Raw genomic sequence first — 16191 nt, forward strand, 5'->3', positions numbered from 1 at the left:
TATTCTTCCACAAGATTCCAGTTTCTGCCTAATGTTTAGCAGTGGGTCACTGTATCTGTTTGCATCAACTGCTGGATGAAGCCTCTCAGAAGACAGTAATGCTAGGCTCCTGTCTACAAGCATAGCAGAGTATCATTAGTAGTGTCATGGGTTGACTTTCTCTCATTGGATGAGTCTCAAGTTGGGCCAGTCATTAGTTGGCCATTTCTTTAATCTCTGCTATATCTTTATCCCTGCACATCTTGAAGGCAGGACAAATTTTGATTGAAAGTTTTGTGCATGTGTTTGTGTCTTCCCTCCTGCCACTGAAAGTCCAGCCTGGTTATATGAGGTGGCCACTTTAGTTTCCATATCTCCAGCTGTTAGGAGTCTCAGCTAGACACCTCCCCTATAGACTACCAGGATCCTCCCCAGTCCTAGGTTTCCTTATCATTCCAGAGATGACCCCCCTGTTCCCGCACTGAAATTTTTTCTCATTCCTAGCCCTATCCCACTTCATCTCCCAACCAGTTCCCTCCCTCCACCCACCTTTGCTGTCTTTTAGTTCTCATTCTGATTAAGATTCAAGCATCTTCCCTTGAACCCTCCTTGTTACTTAGCTTCTTCTTTGGGTCTTTGGATTGTAGAGTGGTTATCCTATACTTTATGGCTAATACCCACTTATAAGTGAGTGAATACCATGTTTGTCTTTCTGGGTCTGGGTTACCTCACTCAGGATGATCTTTTCTAGTTCCATCCATTTGCCTGTAAATTTCATGATGTCATTGTTTTTAATAGCTGAGTATTATTCACTAATATGTGTTTCTCATATACTAGATATTCCTCAATTCAGCTCTGTATCCCATTTTTTGATTGAGTTATTGGGTTTTTTGGAGTCTAATTTCTTGAGTTCTTTATAGATTCTGGATATTAGCCCTCAGTTAGATGGAGGGTTGGTGAAGATCCTTTCCCAATCTGTAGGCTGCTGTTTTGTTCTGTTATTGTCCTTTGCTTTATAGAGGCTTTTCAGTTTCATAAGGCCCCATTCATCAATTGTTGATCTTAGAGCCTGAGCCACTGGTGTTCTGTTCAGGAAGTTGTCTCCTGTACCAATGAATTTAAGGCTATTCCTCACTTTCTGTTCTGTTAGATTTAGTGTATCTGGTTTTACACTGAAGTCTTTGATCCGTGTTCAAGGCTGTCTTCTGACCTCCATAAGCACTTGACCCACATTTGTTACCTTGTACAAAGCTCAAGTCCAAGTGGATCAAGGACCTTAACATAAATAACCAGATACACTGAATCTAGTAGAAAAGAAAGTGGGAAAGAACCTTGAGATCATTGGCACAGGGGGACATTTCCTAAAGTGGCTCATGCTCTAAGATCAACAATTGATAAATGGAACCTCATGAAAATGGAACGCTTCTGTGAGGCAAAGGACATGGTCGATAAGACAAATCAGCAGCCTACAGATTGGGGAAAAAATCTTCACTAACCCCACATCTGATAGAGGGCTAATATCCAAAATATATAAAGAACTCAAGAAGTTAAAAACCAACAAAACAAAACTATCCAAAATATATAAAGAACTCAAGAAGTTAATAACCAACAAAACAAAACAAAACCAAATACAAAAAAACCAAACAGCTCCATCAAAAAATATGGTATAGAACTAAACTGAGAATTCACAAATGAGAAATCTCAAATGGCTGAGAAGCACCTAAAGAAATGTCCAAAGTCCTTAGCAATCAGAGAAATGCAAATCAAAACGACCCTGAGATTCTACCTTGCACCAATCAGAATGGCTAAGATAAAAACCTTAGTGACAACACATATTGGAGAGGATGTGGAGAAAGAGGAATGCTCCTCTATGGTGCGATTGCAAGCTGGTACAACTACTCTGGAAATCAATTTGGAGGTTCCTTAGAAAATTGGAAATAGATCTACCTGAAGACCTAGCTATACCACTATTGGGAATATACCCAAAAGATGCCCCACCATGCCACAGGGGCATGTGCTCCACTATGTTCATAGTGGCCTTATTTGTGATAGCCAGAAGCTGGAAACAACCTAGATGTCCCATGACCGAAGAATGGATACAGAAAATGTGGTTCATTTACACAATGGAATACTACTCAGCTATTAAGAACGAGGACATCCTGAGTTTTGCAGGCAAATGGATAGAACTAGAAAATATTGTCCTGAATGAGGTAACTCAGACCCAAAGGACATGCATGGTATGTACTCACTAATAAGTGGATATTAGCCCAGAAGCTGAGAATACCCAAGATACAATTTGCAAAACAAATGAAACTCAAGAAGAAGGTAGACCAAAGTGTGGACACTTCCATCCTTAGAAGGAGGAACAAAATATCCATGGAAGGAGTTACAGAGACAAAGTTCAGAGCAGAGATTGAAGGAATGACTATCCAGAAACTGCCCCACCTGGGGAATCCATCTCATAAACAACCACCAAATCCAGATACTATTATAGATGCTAACAAGAGCTTGCTGACAGGAGCCTGATATAGCTGTCTCCTGAGAGGCTCTGCCAGTGCCTGACTAATACAGAGGTGGATGATCACAGTCATCCATTTGATGGAGCACAGGGTCCCCAATGAAGGAGCTAGAGAAAGTTCCCAAGTAGCTGAGGGGTTTGCAGCCTTCTAGGAGGAACAACAATATGAACTAACCAGTAACTCCAGAGCTCCCTGAGACTAAACAACCAATGAAAGAAAACACATGGAGGGACGCATGGCTCTAGATGCATATGTAGCAGAGGATGGCCTAGTCGGTCTTCAATAGGAGGAGAGGCTCTTGGTCCTGTGAAGGTTCTATGCCCTAGTATAGGGGAATGCCAGGGCCAGGAAGCGGGAGTTGGTGGCCTGGGGAGCAAGGGGACGGGGGAGAGGATACGGGATTTTTAAAGGGGAAAGTAGGAAAGGGGATAACATTTGAAAAGTAAATAAAATAAGAAAACCCCAACCCCTCCAAACAAAAGTAAAAGCAAAAAACCAATGTACAGAATACCCAAGATACAGTCCACAGAACTCAAAAAGCTCAACAAGCTGAAGTGCCCAAGTGAGGATGCCTCAGTTCCACTTGGGGGAGAGAAGAAAGCAATCATAAGTGGGAGGGAGGGAGGGACCTTGGAGGGAAAGTGGGTGGGGTTGGAGGGTTGGTGGGTGGGGGAGAGGGAAACCTGAGGGTCAGCAGAAAGAATGTAAACAGGCAACCTCAGGCAATAGGAGGTTGGGAGGACCCCCAGAATACACCAGACACCTGGGAGGTGAGAGACTCCCAGGACTCAAAGGGAGGGACCTTCGATGAAATTACTTACAGTAGGAAGAGGGAAATTATAGAGCCCACCTCCAGCAGGAAGATAGGACATCAAGTAAGGGATGGGGCTGCCACCCCATAGTCACATCTCTGACCCATAATTGTTCTTGTCTGAAAGAATTACAGGGATGGAAATGGAGAGGAGCCTGAGAAAAAGAAGGTCCAGTGACAGGCCCAAAGTAGGATCCAGCTCAAGGGGAGGTCCCAAGGCCTGACACTGTTACTGAGGCTATGGAATGTTCACAAAAAGGGACCTATCATGCCTGCCCTCCTAAAGACCCAAAAAGCAGCTGAAAGAGTCAGATGTAGATATTTGCACCCAACCAATGGACAGAAGCAGCTGACACCTGTTGTTGAATTAGAGAAGGCTGAAAGAAGCTGAGGAGAAGGGCGATCCTGTAGGAGAACCAGCAGTCTCATTTAATCTGGAGCCCCAAGATCTCTCAGTCACTGGACCACCAAACAGAAAACATACACCAGCTGATATGAGGCTCCCAACACACATATAGCAGAGGACTTCCGGGTCTATGTTCATTCAGAGATGATGCACCTAAACTTCTAGAGACTGGAGGCCCCAGGGAGTTTAGAGGTTTGGCAGGTTAGGGGTTGGGGGCATTCACATGGAGACAGGGTAGGGTGGGGAGAAGGTGTGGGTTGTGGAGCAGATGGAGGGTGGATTGGGGGTGCTGGGGGATGGAATATGCAGTGTAAAAAAAAAACACGTAGCACAGAATAAACATTTTCCTCCCAAAATGGATAGATGTGGGCATAGGGAGAAAATATGGGAACAGAACCTAGTAGAGCACAAGGCAGTTCCATGTCTAACATTTGGGACTTGTCGTGGGATCACAATGAATGTCCTCACTCCTATTACTGGTTTTCTGAATTGATAACATTTCTCATCACTGACCAATTATCTAACAAAAAAAAGGGGGGCACATTATTTTAGTTCACAGTTCAGAGGAATGCAGTCTATCATGGTGGGGAAGGCAGGATAATGGGAGAGGTTTGGTCTATACTACTGTCCAGGAAGCAGATACAGGGGAATCCCTGTGTTCATCTCAAGCCTTATCTTTTAAAACTGTCTCAGTGGATAAAAGTGTAAGTATAAGAACCTCAGTTCTGATACCTGTACCCATATGAAAAGCCAGGCATGGCCACACACGTTTAACCCCTAGCACCTTGGCAGGAAGGGATAGGTGGAGGGTTGGATCTACCTCCAAGTTCTGTGAGAGACAGTGATGAAACAGAACACCCAATATTTTCCTCTGGGTTTTACACATGCTCTGGTGCATATACCCGTACACACATGGACATAGCATACACATACAGATGTCTACAAAGCTACAACAAAAATGGTGACACAACCCCAAACTGGTGGTATTGCCATAAATTCTGCCAATGAGGAGAGTCATTGGTGCTATATCTGAATCACAAGGTGAAGAGATTTTTTCTGGATTACTCAGTCAGTCTGGATACTCAAAGTTACCCCACCTTTGAGCCCTAGGTCTCTGATTTAGAGGTTATAGAATGAGGAAATCTTTCTTGAAGTGAGGGGAGGCAGTGGAAGGAAGATCTTTGAAATTTTCCTTGGACTCTCTAGAGCCTGACCTGGAAACAGGATGAAACTCTGCACCAAACAAGCCACTCTAGAGCAGGCTTCTAAGAATCCTGGGTGTGGGTCAGGTGTGGTGGCGCACTCCTTTAATCCCAGCACTCGGGAGGCAGAGGCAGGTGGATTTCTGAGTTTGAGGCCAGCCTTATCTACAGAGTGAGTTCCAGAACAGCCAGGGCTACACAGAGAAACCCTGTCTCAAAAAAAACAAACAAACAAACAAACAAACAAACAAACAAACAAAAAACCCCAAACAAGAATCCTGGGTGTGTGCAGAATCAGGATGGCCGGACAGATAGCACTAAGGGGCTGTGGCTAGGAAGAAGTGAAGTACCAAAATTAGAAAACATTGCTACTCACCCTGGGAAGCTAGAGACTTCCAGTATGCAAGTCTCATATTTAATAGAATCAGCAAAAGAGCTGGATGAGGTAGTGCACACCTGTAATCCCAGTATTCAGGAGGTGAAGGCAGGACCATTAGAAGTTCAAGGTTAGTCCCAGCTACATAGTGTGAGGCTGCATGAGACCTTCTCTCAAGTAATCTTAAGTAAGTAAAAAGAACCAGTAGAGAATTATGTAGAAGTCAAACAAGTGTCCTGAGTCATTGCAATGGCAGTTTTGAGTTCTTATGGTGATGTGATCTGGCTCAGTAATTAAGGGATACAGTTTTGGCCTCAGCTCTCCACTGATGCAGCCTTTTGTTAACATGACCTTGTAGTCCATTTACACATTTAAATTTACTTATTTAGTTGGGTTTGTAAAAAGATTTTATTTTTTTAATTGTGGGCATGGGTAGGGTGTAGATGCCAGAAGAGAACACCATGAAGTACAGAAGCGATTATCAGACTTCCTGGAGCTGAAGTTACAGGTGGTTGTGCGTGATGGACATGGATGTAGGGAACCAACCCTGAATCTACAGGAATAGCACATTCTCCTAAGTGCTGAGCCATCTATGCAGCCCTTAATTGTTCTGGCTTTGTTTTGTTTGTTTTTGTTTGAAGAGTCTCATAATGTAGCTGAGGATAGTCTGGAACTTACTGTGTAGCCTAGGCTGGTCTCCAACTTAAGGATAATTCTCCTGCCTCCATCTCCCAACTGTCAGGATCATAAGTGTAAGGCACTACACTGAGACATTAAAAAGTACTTTAAGTTCAAAAACAATTTTCTTAGCTTGAGAGAAAAACAACACAGTAGGTAGACAGAGAACCCAAACTGCCAGGTGTGGGAAGCCATTCCGGACTCCCTGGCCAGCCGGACGGAAATCTATGCCAGGCAGTAAACAAGCCCATATTTGATGGATGGCTCACCCTTAATCCCTGATTGGCTGAGCAAGCCTGCCTGGTGAGGCGATGTGACCTGTGGTGATTTGGTTGAGGTGTGGTTGTGGCTTGAGTGGATAAAAATGCTTGTACCCCGAGAGGCGGGGAATTTGAAGAGAGAAGCTGCCTGAGTAAACTGCTTTAAGATGAACCGGTGGTTGCATTTTCCTTGCTGGTTGAGTTGGACGCAACAAGTGGTGCTGAAACCTGGGACCTGACTCCCCCACCGAAGAGGTTCAGAACTTTCTGCAGTCAGGGTCTGTCGACAGGATGAGTACGGTAAGTAACTCACCATCCCGGGGTTGGGATTAGGCTCTCGGTAAGAGACAATTAGGCTCTCGGTAAAGAGACAATAAGGCTCTCAGTAAGAGACAATAAGGCTCTCGGTAAGAGACAATCTCGGTAAAGAGACAATAAGGCTCTCAGTAAGAGACAAGTAGGCTCTCTGGCTCTGGAGACAAGAAAGTGAAAGTAAGAGGGTAATAGGGACAGTCTATGGATTACTTTCTTTTTCTAGCCATTTGGTTAATTTTTCTTACTGCCTTTTGGTTTAAGGACTGGCCAAAAGGATGGCCTATTCAGGAGTCAGAACAAATATTACCAGGCCTGGGCTATGCAAAGAGCCCAGACATAAGTGCCAGGATGCTCCCTTGGAAAGATAAGGAAGGGCATGATGGGATGTTTCAACCATATGTGCTTGAGCTTCCCATTACCTTATGGGGTAGAGATTTGTTGAAAATAGTGTCCTATTTAGGAGCAAGGATCACCCCTATGGCTGTTTGGCCTCAAAAGATACAGTTGAGGGTTGATTCCTTGCATACTTTAAATGATTTTCAGAAATTGTTAGGCGATATCAATTGGATTCGACCCTATTTGAAGATCCCAAATGTTAAATTAAAACCTCTGTTTCAAATTTTAGAAAGAGACTCAGAGATAAGTTCCGAAAGGGAATTAACACCTGAGGCTAGAAAGGCCCTTGCCCTAGTGGAAGAAGAATTGATTAAAGCCCAGCTTCAGCGTTATAGAGAAGGGTTACCCATCATTTTGATAATATTACCTACTGAGATGCAACCCACAGGATTATTGTGGCAAGAAGGCCCATTGTTATGAATCCATTCCAAAATATCCGCTGGGAGGACATTAGACCATTACCCTACAAGAGTGGCTTCTTTAGCCTTGTTGGGAATTCAGCATTGTTTACAATTTTTTTGGTATAAAACCCGGCTCTATTGTAATCCCTTATGATGGGTATCAGCAAAAGGTCCTAACAGCAAATATTGATGAGTGGGCTATTTTAGCCTGTATTAATGAGGGCTCATTTGATAATCATTATCCCAAACATCCGTTAATGACCTTTTTAAAGGACCATCCAGTCATTTTCCCTCAAGTGGTGAGGAAAACACCCACTAAGGATGCAGTTAACGTGTTTACTGATGGATCAAAAACCGGATGTGGAGTATATATGGTAGAGGGGAAAGATCCTGTTGTCAGGCAGTATTATCCCTGTACTCCACAGATGGTGGAATTACAAATAGTTATTGAGGTCATTAAGGATTGTGATTTTTCTTTTAATCTAATTTCATATTCACAATATGTAGTTAATTTAGTTTTATCCCTAGAAGTGGCTGGCCAAATAAAAGCTCGTAGTACCATCCAAGCCTTGGCCTTACAATTACAGAAGTTGCTGTGGGAAAGACCCCAACCATTATATATTGGACATGTCTGTGCCCATAGTGGGCTTCCAGGACCCTTAAGTAGGGGAAATGATATTGTGGATAATTGTACTCGTATGGAGTTCATATTTTTAGCATTCCCTATGGAGTTAGCCTCACAATTTCATTCTAAATTTCATGTTAATGCTAAAACTCTGCAGAGAAAATTTGGAATCTCTAGAGCACAAGCTCGGGATGTAGTCACTACCTGTGGACATTGCCTTGAGTTTCAATACCTGCCTTCTTATGGAGTGAATGCTAGAGGATTGTTCTCTCTACAGGTGTGGCAGATGGATGTGACACATTTTTCAGAATTTGGCAAATTGAAATATGTTCATGTATCCATTGATACATGTTCAGGAATAGTCTATGCATCTCCCATGGCAGGGGAAAAGTCCTCCTATGTTATACAGCATTGTTTGGAGGCCTGGGCAGCTTGGGGTAAACCCCAACAACCTAAAACAGATAATGGTCCTGCATATACTGCCAAAACCCTGGTGTCTTTGATGGAAGTACAAGTTAAACACAGCCTGCCATATAATCCTCAAGGCCAAGGAATCATTGGACGAGCACATAGAACCTTAAAAGAGTTATTAATAAAACAAAAAGGGGGAATAAGCTATGGCCATACCCCAAAGATAAGACTCTCCTTAGCTCTTTTTACCTTAAATTTTTTACAATTGGATAAGGAAGGTCACTCTGCTGCTGAACGACATGCTAATACCAGCCCCAGTAAACTGGGGTATGCTAAATGGAAGGATGTGCTTACAGGATCATGGAATGGTCCGGATCCCATGTTGGCCTGGGCGAACGGGTCTGTTTGCATGTTTCCACAGAATTGCGCAGAGCCAGTGTGGGTTCCAGAGTGGCTAGTACGACACTGTCAAAATGAAGAAGCTGATCTTGCTGGTGATGAGCATGTGTCTGCTCCTGATGGGTGTGGAACCCAGATGGGGGATACTGTTGGTGTTTCCCAGGCCGATGCCTCTTCGTCATGATGCTTCCTGTTAAGAAATTCCTGTTAAGAAATTGGACTGCAAATTTTGATGGCAAGATGAATTAGCTTCGCTCGGCGATTGTCACTGTGAATTCTACCCGAGTGGATCCTGGCTTGGCATCGGGAAAGAATGGGCTGGGATAGGTGCCCTCACTGTGGCCCTTGTTTTGGCATGCATGTTGTGTGTATGGTGTATATGTCGGTTGCGGAATGCTCAGGTCTACACTGCCGCCATGGTGGTGCAAGCTTTTGCCGCAGTGGAAGCAGGGCAGTCACCTCAGATTTGTCTTGCTGCCATGAAGAATGAACAATGAAGCCATCGCTCTGCAGGCTTGTAAGGCTAAGCACTGCACAGAGGTCAGTCTGGAAGCTGTTTGACGATCTCTGGGAGGTATGTCTGATTGCATGAGGGTTGAGTGTCCTAGTGTCCTTCCTCTAGGAAAAATGGCACGGGAGCAGGTCAGGGTTGCTCTGGGTAAAAACCTGTGAGCCTAAGAGTCAATCCTGTACATGGCCCCTATTTCTGCACACTGGGGATCAGACCTCTATCTTCACCCACAGAGCTTGCTTCAAAAGAATATAAAAGGGGGAATTGTGGGAAGCCATTCCAGACTCCCTAGCCAGCCGGACAGAAATCTGTGCCAGGCAGTAAACAAGCCCATATTTGGTGGATGGCTCACCCTTAATCCCTGATTGGCTGAGCAAGCCTGCCTGGTGAGGCGATGTGACCTGTGGTGATTGGTTGAGGCGTGGTTGTGGCTTGAGTGGATAAAAATGCTTGTACCCTGAGAGGCGGGGAATTTGAAGAGAGAAGCTGCCTGAGTAAACTGCTTTAAGAACAACCGGTGGTTGCATTTTCCTTGCTGGTCGAGTTGGACACAACAGCCAGGAAGAAAGAGATGAAGATGAAGAGAAAAAGTCATGTCTATTGCAACAGAGATCAGCAAGTCAGCTTCATGGCAGAAGGAGGCTTTGGAGAAAGGGTAAGAAAGCCCAGATATTTCTGTTTTAAATTATCTGTGTGGGAGGAAGAAGCAGCTCATTGTAGATCATGCAGTGGTTTTGAGAGGATGGTAAAATTTTTGTCAGGATCCAGAAAGTTGGTTCACTGGGTTTTGACCCTGGGCAAGTAGTTATTTCCTTCAGATTGTAAGTGTGAGTTAACCTGAACAGTTTTGGCAGATAGTATACACCCTGCTGCTTATCTCTCACTACTTCTATTAATTTAATAAAGGGTAAAATGTGCACTAGGAAGATGGTTTAGTTAATAAACTCCTTGCTGAACAAGGAGAAAGACCTGAGTTCAATGACCCAGAACCTATATAACAAAAAGCTAGGCGTGGCAGTGCACCTGTAATCCCAGCCCTAGTGAGGTAGAAACAGGAGGATCCCTGGGACATGATGGTCAGTCACTTGGGCCAACTTGGTCAGCTCCATGTTCAGTGAGAGACCCTGTTTCAAGTAATAAGTTGGAGAGTGATTAAGGAAGGGATGCTGACCTCTGGCCTCCACATGCAGAGACCTGCACACATACCTACACATGTGCTTACACAAATTCATGCATACAGAGGAAATGTATATGTGAAAGTAAAACATAACAATTACCAGCCTTAGCCCATAAGCTCAGGCAAGCAGAAATATAGCTTCACTTTTCTCTATACCTTCAAGCCCTTCTGCCCAGCGAGTGGAAATTTTAACTCTGGGTCTCCAGCTTCCTTCATTTTCCCTAAGGCTGTGCCAAGGCATGTGGATTGTGCCTCTGGGCTTCAGTCCACACAATATGAACAGGGCATGTGCTAGATGTTGGCCTCAGGAATCTGCTTAGCCTTCCCTGACTTGTGGCACATGTTCTTCCTTCAAATGCTATTCTAAGTTGTGGCAAGAGCTCACGTCTCCTCCTTGGCCTCTGACAGGCATTTTATCTGAACTACAGAGTCTCTAGGTTTCCTTAGGAAGCTGAGTGTTCGAATTAAGAGTAAGAGCTAGGCCAACAATGTCAGCTTTATTCTCACCCCAGACCCAGCAGTCCTAAAGTCACAGGTCTTGCCTGGAGATGGCTCTGCTTAACAGGAAGAAAAAACAAACAAACAAAAAAACCCCAAACCAAAAAACTCAAGGAAAATCACAATTGGATATTACCTCAAAAACATCTGGGAGCTGGCAATATAACCCAGTTCAGAGAGCTTGTGCCAGGCATGCATGAAGCCCTGGGTTCCAGCCCAGTACTATAGAAAAACTGATGTGGCAGCACATGCTTATAATCCTAGCCTAGTTAGAGGCAGGAGGATTAGAATTTCAAGGTTATCCTCAGCTACATAGTTCAATACTAACCTGGTATACATGAACTGGCTTAGAAAACAAAGTCATGGATATATATATATATATATATATATATATATATATATATACATATATATATATATATATATATATATAATTTTTAAATTACAATTATTTATTTTGTCTGGGTGGGCACATGCATGCGTGCAACAGTTTCTATATATCATATATGTTAGGTCTCAGGAAGTCCATTTATACAGAAATAAGCTCAAGCTAGACTAAATAAAAGTCAATATTCCCCAGGAACTTGTGAAATGGGTTCATGTCCATATGGCTCTCTATTGACAAGCACCTGTGGTGTGGACCTCCCTCAGTCCCTATTCACAAGTACCTGTTGTTCATTTCAAAGGCCCACACTAAGCTCCACATGCTCCTCACCTCAGATCCCTGCTTTCTTCACACCTCACTTTTCTTACTGTTCTTAGTCTTTCCTCTCTTGCTGTTCTCTTTTCTTGCTTTCTCCATGTATGCTCTCCATTTCCCTAGTCCTGGCTGTGTCTAGTCTACTGCTTTCTCTCTGCTCTAAATTTTCCAGATGCCTCTAGATATTTTCTCTCTTTGTTAATCCCACCAAGCAAGAATAAGACCACTACCACAGTTTTTGAGCCACATGTGAAGTAAGTGTTATGAAATACTGGCCAGGATGATGGACACCAGCCAGGTCCATACCCAAGACTCCCAGAGAATGGCTGCAAATCACATTAGTTAGGAGTTTATAAAGGCAAAACCCACAAGGCTACATTCTTCCTGCCTTTGTTCAATTTGGGAAAAGCATACATTGGGACATACTTCCTGCCATGTACCTTCCACCTATGTATGACCAAGCATATCGTGTGCAGCATGGGCATACAACCTTGTTAACAGAAGTGGAAACACGTGGCTTGTTATATTACATAAACAACAGTTGCCAACTTTCCAGGAGGTTACCTGGGCAAGTGGGGCTTACAGGCTTATCTGTTCTTTGGCAAGTGGGGATAACAGATGAGAATCATTTGGTTTTGTTTGTTTGTTTGTTTGTTTTTGTTTTTGTTTTGAGACAGGGTTTCTCTGTGTACCCTTGGCTGTCCTGGAACTCACTCTGTAGACCAGGCTGACCTCGAACTCACTGAGATCTGCCTGCCTCTGCCTCCCAAGAGCTTAGATTAAAGGTTAAAGGTTTGCACCACCACCACCTAGCTTGTTTTGTAAATCATTTAAACACAGTGATTTAAACTTAAAGTATAAATTTAGCTCTCATATCTTATCCATAACAAAAACCTTCCTTTATGGAGGGGCATTTCAGCACTTACTTTCCTGTGCATCCTCACATCCAATACGGAACTCAGAGGACGGCTTGCAGGCATTCTTTCTCTCCTTCTACCATGTGATTGAACTCAGGTCATCACCCTAGTGGCAAGTGCATCTACCAGTTATGCCCCCAAATTCTGGATTTTAATGGACTGGGCCATGCAGTACCCTGTGTTTGGACCTCAAGAAATGGGTCTTGCTGGAATCACTGCCTGATTTTCTGTCTGCATTAGGCCAAGCCAGTAGACAGAAAGAACAAGGGAACCCAGTGAAGAGCTGGTTACTTCCACAAGGAGACTGGGATATGGAGGTCAGGACTTATGGGGGAAGAAGTATCTGTGTGACTGGGCAGTGGTGGTGTATACCTTTACTCCCAACATTTGGGAGGCAGAGGCAGGCAGATTTCTGAGTTCGAGGCCAGCCTGGTCTACAGAGTGAGTTCCAGGACAGCCAGGGCTATACAGACAAACCCTGTCTCGAAAAACCACCCCCCAAAAAGTACCTGTGTGAAGACTTCCATGCCTGAACTGAGGAGGCTGATTGATATTCATCCCATCTCCACGGAGGTACAGGAAAGATCATGATGCTCTGTGTTGTCATATCTTGCTCATAAATCTCTCTCTCTCTCTCTCTCTCTCTCTCTCTCTCTCTCTCTCTCTCACACACACACACCCCAACACACTCTGTACCCCAGTGTCCTGGAGAGAGAAGCTTCAAGGAAGGTGTCATACCATGGCCACTAACCTTCACTGAGGGTACACGCCACAACCAGCTGAGTGTCCCAACTATACTAACAGACTTAATCCTTTAGCCACACACAGCTTCTTGGCAGGCAATATTAGTTATTTTTCTTGTTGTTATTGGTACAGAAAAGACTAGGAGTAATAAATTGATGTTACAGAGAATTAAGAGGAATTCAGTTGAAGGAGCACTGTTTCTAATGTGACTCAAGGCAGAATAGTACAGTAACCAGATTGTTAGAAACTGTAGGAAGGGAAATTTTTTATAGTGTAGGGAGCCAATCTTGACTACCAGCCATCAGGCCCATCTGCATATCAAAGAACATGCTTCTGTCTACCCTAAGCTTCAAGCTGGCTGGCCTGAAAGCTTCTAGGGATTCTCCTGTCTCCACCTTTTACCTCCCCAAAGAAATGATGGGATTATACACAGCAGCTACCAAGTCCAGCCTTTGCATGGGTTCTAGGTATTCATAAAAAAAGATCCTCATGCCTCAAGCTTTTTTTTTTTTTTTTTTAAACACATTAAGGCCCCTCCATAGACTTCTCAGCTGAGTTCTCAGTTTCTTCTACATGTTGGTAAATGGTGTCAACCAAAGCAGAGAGGACTGCCCCTTCAGTACTTGAAGTTAGCCTGTTTGCCACTGCAGCAAAGAATTTGATTGCTGGCATCACAGCCTGCCTGCTGTGACAGCCATTCAAGTAGGAAGTGCCACCCTAAGGCAGCTATCTGGAGGTGATGAAACAGGCAGGATCTCAGCAAGTGGGAGATGGAGTCCTTTATACGTAGGTGATTGACGTTAGCAGCCCCTTGTGCCCCAGGGATTGTTGATAGAAAAAAAAAAAAGAGACATAACACTCACGTCAAAGATGAGAAATAGTTTATTCTGGAGCCAAGGTCATGGCCTGGGGACACAGGTTGAAGTTGCTCCAAATTCCATGCTCCTACATGGAAGCAGGTTTGTGAAATCTTTATAGTAACAGAAGAAAGCCAAATCAAGATACTTTAAAAATATGTTGGTGGAACCATTAAGTCAACAGTAGAGGTAGGCAAAGGGGGAAACCTTGTGTTACTAGGCCGCAGAGGCTATGTGACAGTGTTTTAAGCATTTGGTTGGCTGGCAAGCTAGCACTATGTTTGACCATTCCAAGTGGTTCCAAATCTAAAGTCAAGTACAGAAGTAAGTTGGTCTTAAGGTGGCTAACGATGGCACAAGATAATGTAGCTCTGGACTTAAAACATTCCAAACTCTCAATAATCTCTGACGTTCCAATCAGCTTATTAATCTTGCAGTCATTCATGAAAGGCAGAGCTTTGTTATGGGAACTTTTTTTTCCATTTTTTTATTAGATATTTTCTTTATTTACATTTCAAATGCTATCCCGAAAGTTCCCTATAACCTGCGCCCCTCCCCCGCCCCACCCTGCTCCACTACCCACCCACTCCCACTTCTTAGCCCTGGTGTTCCCCTGTACTGGGGCATATAAAGTTTGCAAGACCAAGGGGCCTCTCTTCCCGATGATGGCCAATTAGGCCATCTTCTGCTGCATAACTTTTAAAGATCCTTTAGCCTACGTAGCCTGACCTCAGGTTAGTCAGCTTTGTCACATTAACTGGTGAAAGCAGGTCTCTGTCAGGTCTCTGGGCCTCAGAGGAGATCAAAGAATGAAGAGAATGCTGGCCAGACCAGGAACTGTGGGGACAAAGGCCTGGAGACCACTCTGGTAGGCACTGTGAGGGCTAGTTTATATGTCTGCAGCGGCAAGGATAAAGAGACAAAATAGTGTTCAGATAGAGAGAGCCCGGGCTCTGGTGTAGACCTGGGATTCTGGTTCTCAGTACACAGCGTTCTGATCCCTGGACAGGGTCGGTCACCTGTCACCACATATACCGCAGCATCCTGGTCAATTTGTGGCATTCTCTAAATTACTTTGTGTAGGACAAAGAGCAGTGGCAATGCTTGTGGAAAGAAAAAACAATTTGGTGGGGACAGTGACTGCCTCCATGACACAATTCATGGGCAAGGGCCAACCTGCCCTTGGGACTTCCCAATTCAATAAAGCAATATGTCACATAGCAATATGACACATGGGGGTGGGGAGAGTTAAGAACAGAAGCAGGTCTGAGAGAAACTTCAATGTTTTGGTTCCTAGAGAAATAAGGAAGAGCAAGCAAAGGAATGATCCGTGTGTTTTGAGGGTCACCTGGGCTGCTGCAGTGAAGCCAAGGTTGATGTGGGGTGATCAGCAAGCCAATTTGTTATTTTGCTCTTCCCAGCAGATGACATTAATAGGTAGATGGTGGTAAGGGAGGCAGAGAGAAATCAGTTGGTCAGAATGGGAGTCAGCAGGATGGAGATGAACAAACAGCTTCAGGGCTAAGCAGTTTGAAGTTAATGTGCTAACAAGCAGAGCTCTGAATGGGACAAGTGAAGACCACTCTTATTAGTGTTATGAAATATAAAATATAAATTGTGGTATAACATGGTAGGAGTAATACTTGGCAGGACAGTGCCGAGATGTTCCTCTGAGGAATCACACCATGCAGCATGCCTGTATAAAGATTTATTGTGGAGATGGGAGTGGGAACCTGGAAAGAGGTAGAGGCAGAGAAAGGATAGGACAGAGAAAGACAGGAAGAGAGAAAGAGAGCAAGAGAGGCCTGCCAGGAACACATGGGAACTGAGAGAGTGGGAAAGGGAGAAGTGGGGGTAGGGCTGTGAGCAGTCCTCTTTAGATGATGCTGCGCTGCCAGGCACCTGCCTCACACCGGGTGGGGCAGAGACAAGCTTTTGCTGGGTAGCCATTGGGCAGAATTGCCTGTTTCCAGGTGGACATGGGACAGGAGCTGGGAAGGGATGGTGAA

This window comes from Mus musculus, chromosome 5 (assembly GCF_000001635.26).
Source record: "Mus musculus strain C57BL/6J chromosome 5, GRCm38.p6 C57BL/6J".
In the NCBI taxonomy this organism is placed as follows: domain Eukaryota; kingdom Metazoa; phylum Chordata; class Mammalia; order Rodentia; family Muridae; genus Mus; species Mus musculus.